Source organism: Lycium barbarum, chromosome 12, assembly GCF_019175385.1.
Source record: "Lycium barbarum isolate Lr01 chromosome 12, ASM1917538v2, whole genome shotgun sequence".
Taxonomy (NCBI): domain Eukaryota; kingdom Viridiplantae; phylum Streptophyta; class Magnoliopsida; order Solanales; family Solanaceae; genus Lycium; species Lycium barbarum.
In genome coordinates, this window is record NC_083348.1 from 63034135 (window position 1) to 63054934 (window position 20800).

The following is a 20800-nucleotide window of genomic DNA, read 5'->3' on the forward strand; positions in this document are numbered from 1 at the left end:
CCGTGGCCCCTGAAGGACCTCCTCTATCTATTTCTGTTTTTGTATTCGACAGACAATATGTAGCCTTCGGGTATTTTCAGACTTATATTCCGTACTATGTTAGCGCTCTTGTACCCTTTGATCAGATTTTGGGGTTGTCGTGACATTTCTAGTTATGATAAGTATTTAAGACTTGATAACTTATTTTTATTTAATTTTCCGCTTAATTAACTTGTTATTAGTAAAGTGGTTCGCCTACTCGGAGGGATATGTAGGTGCCACCACGACTCGCGAATTGGGTCGTGACAAAGTTGGTATTAGAGCTTCTAGGTTAATTGGTCTAATGAGTACAAGAGCAGTGTCTAGTAGAGTCTCGCGGATTGGTACGTAGACGTCCGTACCCATCCTCGAAAGGCTATATGACATCTAGGAAACACTCCACTTCTTTTTCTCTTTTCGTGCTAGTTCAATCCGATTGGTATCTGGTTCATTCTTTTCGTGCGAGATTGTTTAGATTGGTATCTTAACCTCATTTCTATGTTCTCCCACAGATGGTGAGGACGCGATCGACTGCTAATGGAGGCCAGGAGCCTGCACCTGCACCTGCACCCGCATCCATACCCGTGGCCCGAGCAGCTGTCCGTGGGCGAGGTAGGGGACGTGGCAGGGGACGTGGCAGGGGCAGAGGCCGTGCAGCTATTCCAGATAGGAACCAAGCACCAGCACCTGCTCAGGACCCTGACATAGAGTTGACTCCGGAGCTTGACGACATTCCGGAAGAGGAGATTAGGGCTGCTGAGGCACAACCTGGGGTCGCTGCTACTCCTGATTTTCGGGAGGCTGTGTTTCGAGTGTTGGGGTACTTTGACAGTTTGGCTCAAGCGGGCATGATTCCAGTTGCTCCAGATGGCTCGCAGACTAGAGTGGGGGGTCATACTCCCGATACTACGGTTGCTCCAGGATTTCGGACATCGAGGGTATTGCCGGCAGCAGCAGTGGCTCCCCGTATTGATACTACTCCAGCGCCTGATTTTGCTCTAAGGCCTATGGATGGGCCAGTGTTGACCAGTGAGGAGCGAAAATTGTTGGAAGGGTTTACCAAAATGTCTCCTCCTTGGTTCTATGGTACTCCCAGGGAGGATGCGTATGAGTTTATCGTTAGCAGCCATGAGATGCTTCATAAGTTGGGTGTAGTGGAGTCTCACGGGGTCGATTATGTTTCTTTCCAGTTAGTTGGGGATGCCAAGCAGTGGTGGAGATCGTACATGGAGTGTCGACCAGTTGGCTTGCCACCTTTGACCTGGACCCAGTTCTACCAGGTGTTTCTGGAGAAGTATGTCCCTCGTACTCTGAGAGACAATAGGAAGGATGAGTTTTCTACATTGGAGCAACGGGGTAGGTCGGTTGCGGAATATGAGACCAGATTTCTCGCTTTGTCCCGTTATGTGACGGCATTACTTCCCACAGAAGCTGAGAGAGTGAGGATATTTGTGAAGGGTTTGGACCTTCCGCTTCGGCTGGCGACGTTACAGTTGGAGGCTTCTAGGGCCTCATTTCAGTCAGTAGTAGAGCATGCCAGGAGGGTTGAGTCAGAGATGGTTCGGGCACATAGTGGGAGTGGCGACAAGAAAACTCATAGATTTGATAGTTTCAGAGGTCCTATTAGAAGTGGGGGACGCCATGATAGGGTTCGTCATCATCCCTACAGCCGCCCCATCCAGTCATCACTACAGGCTTTAGCAGGTGGTTCTTCAGGTTATAGCGGGCATAATTCTGAGCAGACTTCCCGAGGTTCTTACTCTCGACCTTCAGACCGCGGAGGGTATTCTGGTTCTTCTATGACAGTTCAGCAGCCTATAGCTAGAGGAGCATGTTTTGAGTGTGGTGGGACAGGGCATTACGCGAGAGAGTGTCCTAGATCCAGGCAGGGTTCCAGAGTTCAGACATCTAGGCTTCCAGCACCGCAAGCTAGAGGAGGAGGTTATTCTGGTAGAGGGGGTTCGCAGTCTGGCAGGGGTGGTCATCAGCCTAGCAGCGGTGGTCATCAGTCGGGTAGGGGAAGTGCTCAGTCAGCGAGAGGAGGATCTCAGGCAGGCCGTGGTAATCGTGGAGGCACACAGTCCGAAGATGGACGTGCTCATTTCTATGCTTTTCCGGGTAGACCTGAGGCCAAGGCCTCTGATGCGCTTATCACATGTATTATTTCGGTTTGTCACCAATCAGCTTCTGTCTTATTTGATCCGGGTTCTACTTTCTCTTATGTGTCCACTTATTTCTCTACGGGTTTGGATATGCTTTGTGATATGCTTGATGTACCTATTCGCGTCTCTACTCCTGTCGGAGATTCTGTGATAGTAGATCGGGTCTATAGGTCTTGTGTGGTCACATTTATGGGGTATGATACTTGGGTAGACTTGGTTATTTTGGATATGGTGGACTTTGATATTATTTTGGGCATGGACTGGTTATCTCCCTATCATGCTATTTTAGACTGTCACGCCAAGACAGTCACGTTGGCCATGCCAGGTATTCCGCGGTTAGAGTGGAAGGGTACTCTTAGTCTGGCACCTAAGAAGATCATATCATTTCTTCGGGCAAAGAAGTTAGTGGATAAGGGATGTTTAGCATATTTGGCTCATATTCGGGATACTAGTGTGGATACTCCTTCCCTAGAGTCAGTGCCAGTTCTTTGTGAGTTCTCAGAGGTTTTCCCTACAAATTTGCCTGGTATGCCGCCTGATCGAGATATTGACTTTTGCATTGACTTGGAGCCAGGCACCCGACCTATTTCTATTCCACCCTATCGGATGGCTCCGACAGAGTTGAGAGAGTTAAAGGAGCAGTTGCAAGACTTGTTGAGCAAAGGATTTATTAGACCCAGTATTTCTCCTTGGGGTGCCCCCGTTCTGTTCGTGAAGAAGAAAGATGGTACCATGCGGATGTGTATCGATTATCGGCAATTAAACAAGGTTACAATCAGAAATAAGTATCCCATACCTCGCATTGATGACTTATTTGACCAGCTTCAGGGTGCGTCGATCTTTTCTAAGATTGATTTGAGGTCAGGCTATCATCAGTTGAAGATTCGAGCGGAGGATATTCCGAAGACCGCTTTCAGGACCCGATATGGTCATTATGAGTTCTTGGTGATGTCTTTCGGGCTTACTAATGCCCCTGCAGCATTCATGGATTTGATGAATGGGATCTTCAAGACTTACTTGGATTCATTTGTGATCGTGTTTATTGATGACATCCTGGTGTACTCTCGGAGTAAGGAAGATCATGAGAAGCATCTGAGGATCGTGCTTGGCCTGTTGAAGGAGAAGAAATTGTATGCCAAGTTTTCAAAGTGTGAGTTCTGGCTCAGTTCCGTAGCATTTTTGGGACATATCGTGTCCAAGGATGGGATTATGGTTGATCCCAAAAAGATCGAGGCGGTTAGAGATTGGGCCAGGCCTACTTCGGTGACTGAGATTCGGAGCTTCGTGGGCCTTGCGAGTTATTATCCTCGATTTGTGAAGGGGTTTTCATCTATTGCTTCCCATTTGACTAGGTTGACTCAAAAGAATGTGCCTTTCCAGTGGTCCGATGAGTGTGAGGAGACCTTTCAAAAGCTCAAGGCTTTATTGACTTCAGCCCCGATTTTGGCTTTACCTGTGGAGGGAAAGGACTTTACTGTTTATTGTGATGTTTCTCGGATTAGCTTGGGTTGTGTGCTGATGCAAGAGGGTAGGGTGATCGCGTATGCTTCGAGACAGTTGAAGGTTCGCGAGAAAAACTACCCCACTCATGACTTAGAGTTGGCTGCAGTAGTCTTCGCTTTGAAGATTTGGAGACATTACTTATATGGAGTCCATTGTGAGGTGTTCACGGATCATCGTAGTCTTCAACATGTTTTTAATCAGCGGGACCTGAATTCGAGGCAGCGTAGATGGATGGAGTTACTTAAGGACTATGATATCACCATTCTTTATCATCCGGGAAAGGCAAATGTGGTAGCTGATGCGTTGAGCCGAAAGGCAGTGAGTTTGGGTAGCTTGGCGCGTTTGATTGTGGGAAAGCGTCCTTTAGCCATGGAGGTGCAGTGTTTGGCTAATAGTATGGTGAGACTCGATATTTCAGAACCTGGTAAGGTTCTAGCTTGTGTGGAGGCGAAGTCGTCTCTTTTAGAGCAGATTAGGGCCCATCAGTTTAAGGATGTGAAATTGTGCAAGATTCGGGATAAAGTGCTAAGTGGAGAAGCCAAAGAGGCTATTCTTGATGATGAGGGTGTTTTGAGGATTAAGGGGCGCATTTGCGTTCCTAGAGTTGATGATTTGATTCCGTTGATCTTGAAAGAGGCTCATAGTTCCAGATACTCCATTCACCCAGGAGCAACAAAGATGTATCGTGACTTGAGGCAACACTATTGGTGGGGTAGAATGAAGAGAGACATTGTGGAGTTTGTTGCTCAGTGTTCGAATTGCCAGCAGGTTAAGTATGAGCACCAGAGACCAGGTGGTGTGCTTCAGAGGATGCCCATTCCGGAATGGAAATGGGAAAGGATTGCTATGGATTTCGTGGTTGGTCTTCCGAAGACTTTGGGCAAGTTTGATTCGATTTGGGTTATTGTGGATAGGTTGACTAAATCTGCACACTTCATTCCGGTTCAGACTACTTATAACGCGGAGAAGTTGGCCAGGATCTACATTCGAGAGATAGTGCGATTGCATGGGGTTCCTATTTCCATCATTTCCGACAGAGGCACTCAGTTTACTTCCCATTTCTGGAGGACCTTGCAGAAGGAATTGGGAACTTAGTTAGATCTTAGTACCGCGTTCCACCCGCAGACAGACGGTCAATCCGAGAGGACTATTCAAGTGCTTGAGGATATGTTGAGGGCTTGTGTTATTGATTTTGGTGGTCATTGGGACAAATTCTTACCCTTAGCAGAGTTCGCATACAACAATAGCTACCATTCCAGTATTGATATGGCGCCATTCGAGACTTTATATGGTAGGAGGTGTCGTTCTCCTATTGGGTGGTTTAATGCTTTTGAGGTTCGATCTTGGGGTACAGATTTGCTGAGGGAGTCTTTGGATAAGGTGAAGCTTATTCTGGAAAAGCTTCTGGCAGCTCAGAGTAGGCAGAAGGAGTATGCTGACCGGAAGGTTCATGATATGGAGTTCATGGTTGGTGAGCAGGTCCTATTGAAGGTTTCACCCATGAAAGGTGTGATGCGATTTGGGAAGAAGGGCAAGTTGAGCCCTAGGTTTATTGGCCCTTTTGAGATTCTTCGTCGTGTTGGTGAGGTGGCATATGAGTTAGCTTTGCCACCAAGTTTGGCAGGTGTTCATCCGGTATTCCATGTTTCCATGCTGAAGAAGTACCATTCAGATGGGTCTTATATCATTCAGTGGGATTCGGTATTATTTGACCAGAATTTGTCCTTTGAGGAAGAGCCAGTAGCAATCTTGGAAAGGCAAGTGAGAAAGCTGAGGTCCAAGGATATTGCATCAGTTAAGGTACAATGGAAGCACCGTCCGGTTGAGGAAGCCACTTGGGAGACCGAGGCGGATATGCAGAGTAGATATCCTCAGTTGTTCGACAGTTCAGGTACCTCCTTGTTTTCCACCTTTACTCTTATCGCTCGAGGACGAGCGATTGTTTGATTGGTATCTGATGTAACGACCCGTTTGGTCATTCAGCATATTGAACTCGTTTTTGCTAAGATACCCTTTTCGTAGTTTTAAAAGATATTCTTGACTTGCGGGAATATGTGGTACGGTTATATAATTGACGGGTAAATTTTATAATTTATCTATTTACTATGTGTGAATAGTTTATTCAAAGGAATTTTATTTACACCTATATAAGATACAAGTTGGTAAATAAAGTATTTGACAGAATGACTATATTTTATAGTATGCAAAGCAGTTAAGTGAATTAGTGAAATGGGTCAATATTGCGATAAGCTATTGGGCCAAGCCCACCTTATATCTCCTACATATAAGTTGCCCTAGGGATTTCTTCTAGTTCACAAAACATTAGGTGATTGAGAGAAGGAACACGTGCTGGGAATTTCGGGTTTCAGTGGCAACATAAGAAGCTAGGAAGATATCGAATTATCAAGGTTCAACAGGCATTAGGTATTAATTCTAATCTTCATTATAGAGATTTTGGTGTGAAGTTATAACAATGTATGTAGACAATGAGTGAGTAATAAGATGAAGAATGATTGGAAGGTAATTATGAATGCTAACTATTGGACCTTTGGAATTAAAGTGAGGATTCACATAATGATTAGTATAAGTATTAAGCCTTGGAAATTTTCATTGTTAATTACGTGTGCTGTAGGAACGCTTACATATTCCTTAATAGGTGTTCTTATTTACCATCATGGTTAAGTTATGATGAAAAGATAATGATAACAAAATGATTGAGGACTAATGATTAACCAATCATTGTTGGGCAGTAATGACAGAATTGATGTAGGGTTAAACGACCCTGTACGTTTTTATTTTGATTGAACGTCACTGTCCGAATTTTGCTTCTAGTTTTGAATTTCTTTTTATGTTTATCATGTTCCAATTTCAATCTTTATATATTAGGTCTATGAAATTGAATGTTAGTTGTATTGGATTATATGAACACCTTCAAATTCATGGTCTTTGAATTATGGAAAGTTAGATTTTTGTCCGAAGTTAAGATTTTGGGGTAATTAAAGGTTTCGAGTCATAGCTCTAAGAAATGAGAATTAATGATTTGAGAGTCCATTTATGGACGAAATTGATATTTCTTTAAAACATATGACCCTTGGATTATGGGTGAAATTATTTTTTCAACAAAATTCCAATTTTGCCTCTGTGAGCCCAAGGTCACTTTTCGGGTGTGTTTTTGGGCTTCGAATATAAATATAGAAATATGGGTGTCCTTAGATTCGTATTCTAACGTAGATCACATATTTTATAGATTTTAATCGTTCAGAGGCTCCACGCAAAGGAAAGGCATTAGCTTGATTGTTCGTGGCATCCGCTCGGCATTGAGGTAGGTTACGGTCTACTTTAGTTAGACTCTGATTAGAGAATCGTATGTAGTTGTAGAAAGTGACAAGGATAGCATGATAGGCCTTCGGGCATGAAGTGGAGGTGAATTCCAATTAGGTTGGTTTTGTCAGCTGTTATGTGGGCTTGTCGCCAAATGTGTTATTTCCGTGATTATCACTTGTTAGTATCTCCGTCACATACTAGTTCACTCATCACATGAAAATGAATGGTAATATTGATAATTGGACAGTGGACAGTAATATGACTTGTACTTGTTGATTTATATTGGTGATATTGTTGAGACTGATATCATGCATGGCATACTTTCCATATTATTGTTGTGATGATTGGTGAGGTGAGTGATTGAGAGACTCCGAGGTTTTTGCCGGAGATGGAGAGTGACAGAGAGACTCCGAGGTCATTGCCGGAGATTGAGAGTGGTTAATAGCCTCCGAGGTTTCTGCCGGAGAGCACGAGTGGTACATGGACTTCGCGAGTCCCCTATGGGTCATAGCTTTGAGGCACTGTCCTTAGCATGTGTGTACGAGAGTGGAGTGAGAGAGGTGACTATTGCGTTGCATTGCATTCATCCACTCATATATTTGATTGATCATTTGGTGAATTATATCTGTCTTGGTTGATTTCATGATTCCTTTACACATTACTTGTATATGATACGTGACCATACCTGTTTGCTCTATGTGCTACTTGTTGGTTTGAACTTCTTCATGCGTTATCTAATCATTGTCTGCCTATGATGCTTACCGGTACAAGTGTTGTACTGATACTACTCTTGCTGCACTTTTGTTGAGTGCAGAGTACGACCCAGGTTCCAGTTCTACACCCCGTGGCTGATACGCGAGGGTGACATCTTTCAGTTATTCAGGGTGAGCTACTTGGTCATCCGTGGCCCCTGAAGGACCTCCTCTATCTATTTCTGTTTTTGTATTCGACAGACAATATGTAGCCTTCAGGTATTTTCAGACTTATATTCCGTACTATGTTAGCGCTCTTGTACCCTTTGATCAAATTTTGGGGTTGTCGTGACATTTCTAGTTATGATAAGTATTTAAGACTTGATAACTTATTTTTATTTAATTTTCCGCTTAATTAACTTGTTATTAGTAAAGTGGTTCGCCTACTCGGAGGGATATGTAGGTGCCACCACGACTCGCGAATTGGGTCGTGACATTAAGTCCCGAGTTCAAGTCTAGGTGCGCGCGTATTTAGTCTAAAACATTTTTTTTTCATTTCTTCTTTCACTTATGTGATCACCAAACTCAAAAAAATCAAGTATCAATGTACCTTAATCCTTTTGAACACCAAAACTCACTTAGTATTGCTATTTGATTGAGAAAACACTAAGCATTTGAACGAAATGTCATATCACATACTCTTTTGTTTGAAGACAACACATTAACGTATCTAATACTTTGAATGCAGTGGCAACTCATTATCTCTTAACATAATGCATCAAGTCACTTTTGGTGTTGAAGCAACTATGAACTATAATGAGTTATAACCTTGTTATAAATGAGCTCACAATTACCGATCGGTAATGTAAATCAACGATGAGAACCGTTAATGATCGTCGTGTACACAAGTTCATAACGTAAAAAACCCAAACAAAGCATGAATATCATGAATTGATGCCAATTTGATCATGAGAGTGCAAGAAACCTATAGTTTTGCTATTTGATTGAGAAAACACTAAGATTTAGAACAAAGTGTCATGTCACATACTCATTTGTTTGAAGACAACACGTCAATGTATCTAATACTTTGAATGCAGTGTCAACTCATTATGTATTAACATAATGAATCAAGTCACTTTTAGTGTTGAAGCAACTATGAACTATAGCGAGTTATATAACTTTATTATAAATGAGCTCACAATTACCGATCGGTAATGTAAAACAATGACAAGAATCGCTAACAATCGTCATGTACACAAGTTCGTAACGTAAAAAACCCACACAAAACATGAGTATCATTATTTACATTTCAATTTGATTATTAGAGTGCAACAAACCTATATTTTACATTGAATTTCCTATTAAATATTGAAAAGTCATTTATTTTACCATTTTGCTCTATTAAAAAAGGCAGCTAAATAAATATTCGTTCCAAGAAATGACGAATGTTATTGTAGAAAAATTGATCAAGGTCCGTTTGAAACTCTTAGGTCCCAGGTTCGAGTCTAGGTGCGCGCATACAGTGAAATTTTTTTTTAAAATTTTTCTTTTACTTTGATATTGGGCTGCATTTCTCCTCTTCTACTGAATATATGGGTTACAGTTGTTTGGGTCCAACTTCTTTGAGCAGCCCAATGCCCATGCATCTTTATGTTCACAACTCACAATCCACAAAATAAAATTTGTTCACTAAAATATAATACTCCAATTCATACCATATAAATATGTGATAAACAATACACAAAGACCCATTCCATTGGTATCTTTACAACGTAATTTTTTGGGTATATCGAAAAAATTGGTAAAATGAATGACTTTTCAATATTTTATAGGAAATTCAATGTAAATTATTGGTTCGTTTCAATCAAAGTCAACCATAGTGTTGACTACTTGTTAAATCAAATATTTTAGACAAAATGAATTTAATGGAATCAAAACGTGTTATTTTAAAAAGTCTAAATCTATTTCCTACAATTTAGCTAAGTATTAATAGAGCAAAATGGTAAAAAAAAAAAAAAAAAAAGGCTTTTCAATATTCAATAGGAAATTCAATGCAAAATATTGTTACTATAGTTACATTCACATATTTATATAAGAATTTGATCCAATTGAATCAACACTTAGCGGATCTTTTACTAAATCTTAACTAATACTTAGCTAAACTGATTGAATTACTTGAAAGAGTTTTTATTTTTCTTGTAAATAGAGTGTTATATATTGGTTATATACATGGATATTTGGCCTAAAGTGTTTTTGTAACGACCTGTTTGGTCGTTTAGCACTTTTAGGCTCTTTTTCGCTAAAATACCCTTTTCGTAGTATTAGAAGGTATTCTTGACTTGCGGGAATCGGTGGCACAGTAATTTAATTGGCGGATACTTTTTGAAATATATTTATTAATGAGTATGAATAGTTTATTCAAAGGAATATTATTTGTACCCATACAAGGTATAAGTTGGTAAATAAAGTATTTGACGGAGTGATAAATTTTTTATAAGTACACAAGGTGGCATGTGAGTCTTGAGCGAAATTTAGCTGCCCATTTATAAGGGTCAGTTATGATGATTTGCACTCTATACGAAAATAGAGGTAAATTTGGGATTTGTTGTTTGTGTACACTAACTAGCAGTAACTTTACATTGGGCATTACCCCACTTTTCCTAATAATTAGGTGTGGACTTTTACTTTAGACTAGGTGAATGTTTAGTGGGCCCCAAGCAAATTCCCATTCTCAAGGAAAAGAACTCAGCACATAAATAGACTCAAAGGGCACCATTCTTTCATTCACTCAAACCAAATACACTCCCTAAACATTCATGTGGCGGCTTGAAAAAGAATAGTGGGAACAGAGTTTAAGAGTTGCAACTAGTTTTCCATTTTCATTTACATTGGTACTTTTGGTCTCAGGTATGAACTTCCTAACATCACTTTCCTTGAAAGATGACTTTTAGATTTCAGGTTATATAGTGTTTCTTCTAAAAGTGTATTTTCTGTCGCCCCGTGATGCACATGGTATAGATATATAATTATTAGGATTATTGGACCACTATAGCAACGAAAAAAGAGTATTTTTATTTGGCAGAAGTTGTGAAAGTATAAAAGAATTTTATTAGCTTTGTATATCACAAAGAAATGATGTTTTAGCCAGCAAAAGAGATGGAAACGAACAAGTTAGAAGCAGAAATATTGGAGCCCATTTGTTAGTTCTTAAATTGAGTGACATAATGGTTGGGGGCTAAAAATGAAGTAATGATGACCAAATCATTTTAGGAAACAATGATAAAAGTGATGTTGTGTAAATGGTCCTGTACGTTTTTTTTTTCTTATTTAAAAGTCACTGTTTCAAATTTTCCTCCTACTTTAGGAATTTTATTATGTTTATTATGTTACAGCTTCAATCTTTATATGTTGGGTCAATGTAATTGAATATTTTGGTATTGGATTATATGTACACCTTCAAATTCATGACAATTAAGATTTTGGGATAATTGAAGTTTTGAGCCCTAGTCTTAAGAGATGAGAATTAATGATTTGAGAGTTCAGTTATGGATGAAATTGACTAATTTTTTGAATATATGACCCTTAGGTTATTGGTGATATGATTTTCTAATAAAATTTCAGTTTTTCCCTTGTAGGCCCATGGTCAATTTTTAAGGTCGTTTTTGGGTTTCTAATATAAGTATGGCAATATGGGTGTCCTTAGATTCATATTCTAATGTGAATTGCATATTTGATAGACTTTGATTATTCCGAGGCTCTCCGCAAAGGGAAGGCATTGGGTCGATCGTTCGCCGCACCCGCTCGGCCTTCGAGGTAGGTGGACAGTAATATGACTTGTACTTGTTGATTTTATACTAGTAATATTGTTGAGATTGATATCATGCATGACATGATTTCTATATTATTGCTGTGATGATTGGGTGAGGTGAGTAATTGAGAGACTCCGAGATCTTTGCCAGAGATTGAGAGTGACAGAGAGACTCCGAGGTCTTTGCCGGATATTGAGAGCGTCAGAGAGACTCCGAGGTCATTGCCGGAGATTGAGAGTGATTAATAGCCTTCAAGGTTTCTGCCGGAGAGCACGAGTGGTACATGGACTTCGCCGGTCCCCAATGGGTCATGGCTTTGAGGCACTGCCCTTAGCATATGTGTACAAGAGTGGAGTGAGAGAGAAGACTGTTGCATTGCATTGCATTGCATTCATCTATCCACTCATATATTTGACTAGTAATTTGGTGAACTATATCTATCTTAGTTGATTTCATGATTCCTTTACACTTTACTTATATATGATACGTGACCTTACCTGTTTGCTTTATGTGCTACTTGTTAGTTTCCACTTCGTCATGCGTTATCTAATCATTATCGGCCTATAATGCTTACCGATACTAGTGTTGTACTAATACTACTCTTGTTGCACTTTTGTTGAGTGCACAGTACGATCTAGGCTCCAGTTCTATGCCCCATGGCTGATACGCGAGGGTGACATCTTTCGGTCATTCAGGGTGAGCTACTTGGTCATTTGTGGCCCCTGAATGACCTTCTTATTTAATTTTGTTTTTTTTATTCGACAGACAATATGTAGCCTTCGGGTATTTTCAGATTTTTATTCCAGACTATGTTTAGCGCGCATGTACCCTTTGACCAGATTTTGGGGTTGTCGTGACATTTCTAGTTAAGATAAGTATTTAAAACTTGATAACTTCTTCTTATTTAATTTTCTGCTTATTTAACTTGTTATTAGTAATGTGGTTCGCCTACTCGGAGGGATAGTGTAGGTGTCAACACGACTCGCGAATTGGGTCATGACAAATTGGTATCAGGGCTTCTAAGTTAATTGGTCTAATGATTATAAGAGCAATGTCTAGTAAAGTCTTACGGATTGGTATGTAGACGTCTGTACCCATCCTCGAGAGGCTATAGGACATTTAGGAAACACTCTACTCCTTTCTCCCTTTTCGTGCTAGTTCAATCCGATCGGTATCTGGTTCATTCTTTTCATGCGAGATTATTCAGATTGGTATCTTAACCTCATTTCTATGTTCTCTCACAAATGGTGAGGACGCGATCGACCGCTATTGGAGGCCAGGATCCTGCACCTGCACCCGCACCCGCATCCCTACTCGTTGCCCGAGCAGCTGTCCGTGGGAGAGGCAGGAGATGTGGCAGGGGACGTGGAAGGGGCAGAGGCCTTGTAGCTATTCCAGATAGGGACCAAGCACCAGCACCTGTTCAGGACCCTAACAGAGAGTTGACTCCGGAGCTTAAGGACATTCCAGAGGAGAATATTGGGGCTGCTGAGGCACGGCCTGGGGTCGCTGCTACTCCTGATTTTTAGGGGGCTGTTTTTCGAGTGTTGGGGTATTTTGACAGTTTGACTCAGGCGGGCATGATTCCAATTACTCCAGATGGCTCGCAGACTAGAGTGGGAGGTTAGACTCCCGATAATAGGGCTGCTCCAGGATTTCACACATCGAGAGTATTGTCGGCGGCAGCAGTGGCTCCCCGTATTGATGCTACTCGAGCACCTGATTTTTCTCTAAGGCTTATGGATGGGCCAGTGTTGACCAGTGAGGAGCAGAAATTGTTCTAGGGTTCACCAAAATGTCCCCTCATTGGTTCTATGGTACTCCCAGAGAGGATGCGTATGAGTTTATTGTTAGCTGGCATGAGATGCTTCATAAGTTGGGTATAGTGGAGTCTCACGGGGTCGATTACGTTTCTTTCCAGTTAGTTGGGGTTGCCAAGCAGTGGTGGAGATCGTACATGGAGTGTCGACCAGCTAGGTCGCAACCTTTAACCTGGACCCAGTTCTACCAGGTGTTCTTGGAGAAGTATGTCCCTCGTACTCTGAGAGATAACAGGAAGGATGAGTTTTCAACATTGGATCAACGAGGTAGGTCGGTTGTGGAGTATGAGATCAGATTCCTCGCTTTGTCCCATTACGCGACGATATTACTTCCCACAGAGGCTGAGAGAGTGATGAGATTTGTGAAGGGTTTGGACCTTCAGCTTCGGCTGGCGACCTTACAGTTGGAGGCTTCTGGGGCCTCATTTCAGTGAGTAGTAGAGCATACCAGGATGGTCGAGTCAGAGATGGGTCGGGCACATAGTGGGGGTGGTGAGAAGAAAGCTCGCGATTTGACAGTTTCAGAGTTCCTATTAGAGGTGGGGGACACCATGATAGGGGTCGTCATCATCCCTACAGCCTCTCCATCCAGTCATCACTACAGGCTTTAGTAGGTGGTTCTTCAGGTTATAGCGGGCACAGTTCTGAGCAAACTTCTCGAGGTTTTTACTCTCGACCTTCAGACCGCGGAAGGTGTTCTGGTTCTTCTATGACAGTTCAGCTGCCTATGGCCAGAGGGGCATGCTTTGAGTGTAGTAAGACAGGGCATTACGCGAGAGAGTGTCGTAGACCCAAGCAGGGCTTCAGAGTTCAGACATCTAGGCCTCCAGCACCGCCATCTAGAGGAGAAGGATATTCTAGTAGAGGGGGTTCGCAGTCTGGCAGGGGTGGCCATCAGCCTAGCAGAGGTGATCATCAGTCTGGTAGGAAAAACGCTCAGTCAGTGAGAAGAGGATCTCAGGCAGGCCGTGGTGGTCGTGGAGGCACACAGTTCGAGGGTGGACGTGCCCATTTTTATGCTTTTCCGGGTAGACCAGAGGCCGAGGCTTCTGATGCGATTATCACAAGTATTATTTCGATTTGTCACCGATCGCCTTCTGTCTTATTTGATCTGGGTTATACTTTCTTTTATGTGTCCACTTACTTCTCTACGAGTCTGGATATGCTTTGTGATATGCTTGATGTACCTATTCGTGTCTCTACTCTTGTCGGAGATTCTGTGACAGTAGATTGGGTCTATAGGTCTTGTATGGTCACGTTTATGGGGTACGACACTTGGGTAGACTTGGTTATTTTGGATATGGTGGACTTTGATATTATTTTGGGCATGGACTGGTTATCTCCCTATCATGCTATTTTAGACTGTCATGCTAAGACAGTCAAGTTGGCCATGCCAGGTATTCCACGGTTAGAGGTTAGAGTGGAAGGGTACTCCTAGTCCATCACCTAAGAAGATCATATCATTTCTTCGGGCAAAGAAGTTAGTGGATAAGGAATGTTTAGCATATTTGGCTCATATTCGGGATGCTAGTGTGGATACTCCTTCCCTTGAGTCGATGCCAGTTGTTTGTGAGTTCTCAGAGGTTTTCCCCACAGATTTTCCTGGTATGCTGCCTGATCAAGATATTGACTTTTGCATTGACTTGGAGCTAGGCACCCGACCTGTTTCTATTCTACCTTATCGGATGGCTCCAGCAGAGTTGAGAGAGTTGAATGAGCAGTTGCAAGACTTGTTGAGCAAAAGATTTATTAAACCCAGTGTTTCTCCTTGGGGTGCTCCCGTTCTATTCGTGAAGAAGAAAGATGGTACCATGCGGATGTGTATCGATTACCTGTAATTGAACAAGGTTACAATCAGAAATAAGTATCCAATACCCCGCATTGATGACTTATTTGACCAGCTTCAGGGTGCATCAATATTTTCTAAGATTGATTTGAAGTCATGCTATCATCAGTTGAACATTCGAGCGGAGGATATTTCGAAGACCGCTTTCAGGACCCGTTATGGTCATTATGAGTTCTTGGTGATGTCTTTCGGGCTTACTAATGCCCCCGTAACTTTCATGGATTTGATGAATGGGGTCTTCAAGCCTTACTTGGATTCGTTTGTGATCGTGTTTATTGATGACATCCTGGTGTACTCTCGGAGTAAGGAACATCATGAGAAGCATCTGAGGATTGTACTTGGCCTGTTGGAGGAGAAGAAATTGTATGCCAAGTTTTCCAAGTGTGAGTTCTGGCTCAGTTCCGAAGCATTTTTGGGACATGTTGTGTCCAAGTATGGGATTATGGTTGATTCCAAGAAGATCAAGGCGGTTAGAGATTGGGACAGGCCCACTTCGGTGACCGAGATTCGGAGCTTCGTAGGCCTTGCGAGTTATTATCGCCGATTTGTGAAGGGATTTTCATCTATTCCTTCCCATTTGACTAGGTTGACTCAGAAGAATGTGCCTTTCCAATGGTCCGATGAGTGTGAGGAGAGCTTTCAAAAGCTCAAGGCTTTATTGACTTCAGCCCCGATTTTAGCTTTACCGGTAGGGGTGGGCGTTCGATTTTATCAAACTTCGGTTTGGCTATTTCGGGTTCGATTTTTTGAAGGTGGACACCGAACCAAACTAGTTCGGTTCGGTTCGGTTTCGATTTTTTCAATTCGGTTTTTTTGATATAATATTAGAAGAGATTCCATTAACACTAATTCATATTCTTAAAAGCAATAAAACATAAAACTGATAAATTGAAATCAAAATCAAACAAACAGGATACACAAGAACAGAAAACTATAATCATGATATAGGATTACTAGGTGTTATATACATACCATAAGAATAATTAAGAAAATACATAAAGGACATACATTAATCCTAAAGACACATCCTAGTTACCTTTCTTTGTTACGGATATTTGATTTTCTCAATTGAAGTGGAAAATTAGGGATACAAATGCAAAAGAGGACTTATTACAATTGAGTTTTTTTAACTTTAAACTTAATGAGCCTGGACTATTTTAATTTTTTTTGGTAATGTATTAAATTTCGGTGCGCGTTCGGTTTTTCGGTTCGGTTTTATCAAACTTTGGTTCGGCTATTTTGGTTTTAATTTTTTTACGGTGGACACCAAACACTGAACCAAATTCGGTTCGGTTCGATTTTTCAATTTTCGGTATTTATGCCCAGCCCTATTTACCGGCGGAGGGAAAGTACTTCACTGTTTATTGTGATGTTTCACGTACTGGCTTGGGTTGTGTATTAATGGAATAGGGTAAGGTGGTTGCGTATGCTTCGAGGCAGTTGAAAGTTCATGAGAAGAACTACCTCACTCATGACTTAGAGTTGGCAGCGGTGGTCTTTGCTTTGAAGATTTGGAGGCATTACTTGTATGGAGTCCATTGTGAGGTCTTCACAGATCATTGTAGTCTTCAGCATGTGTTTACTTGTATGAAGTCCATTATATGTACACCTTCAAATTCATGACAATTAAGATTTTGGGATAATTGAAGTTTTTGAGCCCTAGTCTTAGAGATGAGAATTAATGATTTGAGAGTTCATTTATGGATGAAATTGACTAATTTTCTGGATATATGACCCTTAGGTTATGGGTGATATGATTTTCTAATAAAATTTCAATTTTGCCCTTGTGGGCCCATGGTCAATTTTTAAGGTCATTTTTGGGTTTTGAATATAAGTATGGTAATATGGGTGTCCTTAGATTCGTATTCTAATGTAAATCGCATATTTGATAGACTTTGATCGTTCCGAGGCTCTCCACAAAGGGAAGGCGTTGGTTTGATCGTTCGCCACACCCGTTTGGCCTTCGAGGTAGGTTACGGTCTACTTTAGTTAGACTCTGATTAGAGAATCGTATGTAGTTGTAGAAATTGACGAGGATAGTATTTTAGGCCTTCGGGCATGAAGTGGAGGTGAATTGTAATTAGGTTGGTTCTGTCAGCTGTTGGCTTGTCGCCAAATGTGTTATTTTCGGTGATTATCACCTGTTTGTATTTCCGTCACATACTAGCTCACTCATCACATGAAAAGGAATGGTATATTGATAATTGAATAGTGGATAATAATATGACTTGTCCTTGTTGATTTTATAGTGGTAATATTGTTGAGACTGATATCATGCATGACATGTTTTCCATATTATTGTTGTGATGATTGGTTAGGTGAGTGATTGAGAGACTCCGAGATCTTTGCCGGAGATTGAGAGTGACAGAGATACTCTGAGGTCTTTGCCGGAGATTGAGAGTGTCAGAGAGACTCCGAGGTCTTTGCCGAAGATTGAGAGTGATTGATAGCCTCCGAGGTTTCTGCCGGAGAGCACGAGTGGTACATGGACTTCACAGGTACCTCATGGGTCATGGCTTTGAGGCACTGCCCTTAGCATGTGTGTACGAGAGTGAAGTGAGAGAGAAGACTGTTGCATTGCATTGCATTCATCCACTCATATATTTGACTGGTCATTTGGTGAACCATATCTGTTTTGGTTGATTTCATGATTCCTTTACACTTTACTTGTATATTGATACGTGACCATACCTGTTTGCTTTATGTGCTACTTGTTAGTTTCCACTTCGTCATGCGTTATCTAATCATTGTCGGCCTATGATACCGGTACTAGTGTTGTACTAATACTACTCTTGCTGCACTTTTGTTGAGTGCAGAGTACGATCTAGGCTCCAGTTCTATGCCCCGTGGCTAATACGCGAGGGTGACATCTTTCCTCATTCAGGGTGAGCTACTTGGTCATCCGTGGCCCCTGAATGACCTTCTTATTTAATTCTGTTTTTTTTTTAATTCGACAGACAGTATGTAGCCTTCGGGTATTTTCAGACTTTTATTTTAGACTATGTTTAGCGCGCTTGTACCCTTTGACCAGATTTTGGGGTTGTCGTGACATTTCTAGTTATGATAAGTATTTAAAACTTGATAACTTCTTCTTATTTAATTTTCTGCTTATTTAACTTGTTATTAGTAATATGGTTCACCTACTCGGAGGGATAGTGTAGGTGCCAACACGACTCGCGAATTTGGTCGTGACATTTTTTTTTTTTTTTTGGAATCTGATAGTGTTTTTACTTTTCCTGTAAATAGAGTGTCATATATTGGTTGTATACATACGGTATTTGGTTTCACTTGGATGTTATATATTGAAGAGTGGAATAATTTGAATGAATGATTAATTTCTGTTGTTTACATATTGGCTATATACATACAGTATAATTTTTTTGTTGAACTCCATATTGCTATTTCTTGTTAATGCAGTGTCAAATCATTATTTTTTAACATAATGTATTAAGTCACTGTTAGTATTGAAGTAACTATAAACTATAATAAGTTATAACCTTATTATAAATGAGCTTACAATTTCCAATCATTAATGTAAAATAATGGGGAGAAGAGTTACCTCATAGCGTTAGGCTACTGGATTGTTTCTACAATTTTTAATCCTAGGTTGTTCATATTTTGAAAATCTCAACAAACAAAAATCTCAAAAAAAAAAAAACCGAAAATTGGTGTTGTTGTTTGATTTGTGTGAATTTGAGTGTAGATTTGAGTTCCTAGAGGTAAAATCTACCTAGATCTAAAGTTTCAAGTCATTTGGAGGAGTTTTAGATAGTTTCACCATTATTGACCTTCAAAGCTTGAAAACAAGTTGATGGGTTTCGAACATTAGGTCAAAATTCAAGGCTCAAATCTGTTGGTCTTTGTTTTTCTAGTGAAAGAGGTAAAGAATCCGAAGTTTGGAAGAATTTCAAGTTGATTTGAAGAGTTCATCATTGCTGGGTTTGTTGATTTGAGGGTTGATTGATTTTAATTTGTATTGAGTTTTGCTCTCTATGTTGAGGAAGAGCTAGATCTAAATTTTGGAGTAATCGGACTTAATTTGAAGAAATTACAAATTTCAAGTTCATGGTGTTCTTGAAGATCTTCATATGTCTTCTTGGAAAAGCTTAAAAACTAACAAATGGATTTAATTGATTTCTTATTTGTTTGACAAAATTGATGAGTGGGGATTGTTCTAGTTGGTATAGAGGAGCTTTGTTTCAAGCTTGGGTTGATTTGACTTGATTTGAAGAATCTATGACCCAAAAACTCTGAAGCAATTTTGAAGAACAATATGAAGGTGATGAAGAAGATGATAAAAGTGCAGTTTTTTTGCATAAATAGCCATTGATTTGCTGTTTTTCATAATTTTGCACAGAAATTGCAAAAATGACCAGATTTTGTAGAAATAAGTCAACCATAATGTTGATTACTTGTTAAATCCATTATTTAAAAAAATGAATTCAATGGAATCAAAACATGTTAAATTAACAAGTTTAAATCTAATTCCTTCAATTTAGTAAAGTATTATCTTTTGAATAGAGCAAAATTGTAGAACAAATGACTTTTCAATATTTAATAGGAAATTCAATGCAAAATAGTGTTACCATAGTTACATTCACATATTTATATAAAAATTTGATGAAATTGAATCAGCACTTAGCAGGCCTTTTACTAAATCTTAACTAATACTTAGGTAAACTGATTGAATTAGATCTAAATTTGCTAACTGCTTCTCAATACTATTTAATATTTAATTAATTGAATCAATTCAAGTTTAATTCACTATTTTCGTTTATATTGACTGAATTAGATTTAAACTTACTAATTGCTTCTCTATTATAACTAATTAGTGTTCACTTAGCTAAATTGAGACAATTTAATGTCTCATTTAAAGTCAATCATAAAGTTGACTACCTGTTAAATACACTATTTTCGTTTAAATTGATTGAATTAGATCTAAACTTACCTATTAAACTTCTCCGTTTCTTAGTAATTTTGTTTTGAAAATATGAATATAACCATTATAACTTTATTTTAGTTAGTTTACTATTGTTTAACATAATGAATTTGTTTTTATTTATTTAAAACTACACAAGAAAAACATAAATTGTAATGTCGAGCTATTTGCATCACATGTTTCAATTTGGGCAATTAGCAGTAACGCCCTTATTTTGGGGTGGTCTTTAAACTTTGCCCATCAAAATGAAAGTATTTAACTTTTGTCCTTCGCCTAAAACATCAAGGTCCCAGGTTCGAACCCTTGCTCAAGCGAAAATTAAACAAAATCGCTAGGCAGAAGTCGGGTTTGCAAGGCAGAAGTTGCAAATTCTGCCCCTAATTTGCAAGGGCAGAATTTGCAACTTCTGCCTTGCAAACCTAAACATTTGCCTTGCGATATTTTTTTATTTTTTTTTTGGTTTACTTAGTTGGGGTTCGAACCCAAAACCTCAGGGTGTTAGGCGAAGGGCAAAAATATTAAAGACCACCAATTTGAAGGACAAAAATTAAAGACCATCCCAAATGAAGGACAATCCACGTAATTTTTTGTTTCAATTTTGACCACCTTAAAAAAATCAATAAAATGTAATATTACATTCCATTACCTTTTCTGACTTAGAAAGTCAGCTAAAAGAAAGGGAATGTC

At 40.0% G+C, this 20800-nt stretch overlaps 1 pseudogene; it reads left to right on the forward strand.

Moving 5' to 3' along the window:
* The first annotated feature begins 530 nt into the window (after positions 1 to 530).
* LOC132624328 (uncharacterized) lies at positions 531 to 13037 on the forward strand (annotated as a pseudogene).
* The last annotated feature ends 7763 nt before the right edge of the window (positions 13038 to 20800 follow it).